This window comes from Centruroides sculpturatus, unplaced genomic scaffold (assembly GCF_000671375.1).
Source record: "Centruroides sculpturatus isolate CEXI.00-Female unplaced genomic scaffold, Cexi_2.0 scaffold6618, whole genome shotgun sequence".
Taxonomy (NCBI): Eukaryota; Metazoa; Arthropoda; class Arachnida; order Scorpiones; family Buthidae; genus Centruroides; species Centruroides sculpturatus.
Window position 1 is genome coordinate 1 of NW_019390705.1, and position 2,771 is coordinate 2,771.

At 24.8% G+C, this 2,771-nt stretch overlaps 1 long non-coding RNA gene across 1 annotated transcript; it reads left to right on the forward strand.

The window, feature by feature from the left end:
- Positions 1-2,406, forward strand: LOC111617510. The gene is made up of 3 exons (XR_002755428.1): positions 1-62; positions 136-234; positions 2,346-2,406. It is a non-coding gene; the product is annotated as an uncharacterized LOC111617510 (long non-coding RNA).
- The last annotated feature ends 365 nt before the right edge of the window (positions 2,407-2,771 follow it).

Below are 2,771 nucleotides of genomic sequence, written 5' to 3' on the forward strand. Positions count from 1 at the left end.
GGAAGAGGTACCTGAATGGGAAAATATAGAAAATTTATATGAAAAAAAATTAATGGCTACAGGTTTGTAATATATATAATGTTTTTAAGATCTGCTTTAAATCTCTAAAAAATTTTTGTTGTCATAAACTTTTAGGACAAAAAGTTTCAAGTATCATTGAGAAAATTAATGCGATGAAAACAGAAATTTCCAAAACTAAAACACCAAAATCTTCAAGTTCATCAGATAAAAAAAGTAAGAAATTAAAATAATATAATCCAGTTAGTGATTGTTTATTCATATTATTTAGCATGCTATAATATGATGCATGTTCAATAGAAAATCAGAAAAGTGCCATTAAGAGTTGGAAGGATAAGTGATATCAAAATAATTTTGACACACAACACTTTCAAGTCAGAGGCAACAATAAATGTGTCAAAATTACTATGATATTGCTCATCCTTGACTTACAATGACATTTTTCCAGTTTTGTATTGAATATGCCTTATATTAAGTTTACTCATGAGAAGATTTATTGTAGTAAATGATATATAAATTAATTATTTTGATTTAAAATGAAATTACAGATTTTCTCATTACATTTTGTTCAATGAGAATGAAATTTAAGTACACATTTTAAAATGATACTTGGATTTCATAATATTAATTATTGAAGCATTAGTGTTTTAATATGAATTAAAAATAAATTTAAAAGGAAATAAGTTTACAAAATTTAAAAGTACTTGAGCTGCATAATGTAATATAAACAAATATTTTAAAATAATCAATACTAATGATCCTGTGATATGATTTATAGTGATATGCAAATTTTTATGAATTGTTTATAGAAATCATAAAGATGAAATTATTTTACTAAAACAACAGTAAAGTTTTGAACTTTAAAAAGATTACATTTTATAACTGCTAATGACATTTTATAAAATGATGGAAAAATTTGAGGAAATAATTCAAGTTTTAAAACTATATGAGGAAAAACTGCAATTGTCATTTAGAGAATGACATCACTAGCTTACAGTGTTATATATTAGATGAATTTGTCTTTGATCTTTATCAAAAAGATAATGCAGAAACTTGTAAGATAGTTTTATTTCGAATTGCTATATTTTCATAAACTTTTTTGTTGAAGAGACATTTATGTTGAAGTGATTTGCACAAAACAGAAATAAGCAATTGATAATTGTGTAAGAAATGGAAATGGTCTTTATCTACTTAATTTACTTTGAAATAGAGCAGTGACTATCCATACTACAAAATGTTAACAAACAAATATTCCCACATAAATTTTTCCATATCATCTTACTTTTACTTTCAAGTAAAAATATTACATATGGAACATGATATGTTCCATATGTAATATCTGGCAAACTGAAATAAAACTGAATTGTTATTCTTTATGAACTGCAGCATTCTTGCTCTTTTTGACATTCAGGTATAATGATTATCATCATAGTGTTTGAGAGATGACACATTACCACAATGTCAAAATAATTGACTTATGTGCATTTCATAGATTGAGAACTATTATTTAGTATTTCACCATTATAGTCACACAACATCAAAGAATTAAATTAAATGATTATGGTGTCTATTACATATTCAAATGGTTTTTATGTATATAAGCTCTTAAAAATACACCAAGAAGCCAAAGTCATGGGATATGTACCTAATAACTGATTGATCCTCTTTGAGCCCTCAACAATGCAGCTACAAGTCAAAACATGAAGTCAACAAGTTAATGGTACTATTCAGNGCTGAGTTATTGTAGTTTTGTTTTCATCCTGTCCCTCAGATAATCTAAGAGGTTCATATGGAATCATAGGGTAAAGTCAGTAGAGTATTCCTCAAGCCACCTCCTTGCAACCAAAGATTGGTGACACATTGCATTATCTTGTTGGAATACCCTTCACTATCAGAGTGTTTGAGAATCATAAAGGGATGTAGGTAACCTGACTCCAGTTCAGATTATGCACAACTACCTTTCATTTATAAGAAGGTTGTCTTCTTACAAAGCTCTTTCTATGGTTTCTATGACCTTGTCTATCTTTCTCAAAGGTCCAGAAGTTGGTCCATTGACTTCACACTTCTTACAATTGAATTAATATAGAAAACATAATTAAGTTAAAACAAATCATATTACAATTGATTTGATATTTTAAAATTTATTACTTTTTAAAAATTGAAATTTTTCTGATATTGTTTATAAATAGATCTGATGTAATTATTTTTACATATAAATTTTTATAACTTTTATTTATATTTTCAAGAAAATTAAAATATAATTTTATTAAATTAGTGTTTAATTTAAGAGTAATAATAAAATAAATTTCTTTATTGTTTTTAATTAGAAAGATCTGAAAAATCTTTCTACAAAAATAAAATACAAAGAACAAGATATATATACAAATACCCAAAGAAATATTTAATAAAAAGAAGAGAAGAAAAATCAGCAAGTATAAGGTGATTATTTAGTTAAATTTAGTTACATTAAACATAATTTAGTGTTTAACAGTGTAATAACTACATATTTTAAAACATTTTAACTATCTTCTATGTATTTTTAATGAATATGAAATATTTTAAAATGAAGTTTTCAAAGATTAAATGTTCATTTTTTAAACAATGACTCTTTGTCAATGTTAATGTCAAAATCAAGAAACATTTTTTTGGTTAATGAAGATCACTATTTTACAACAGTCAAATCAATTATTCAGTTTTTACATAAAAATCAAGAGAAAAGAATTTAAATCATAATGAAAATTCTCTCTATTTTT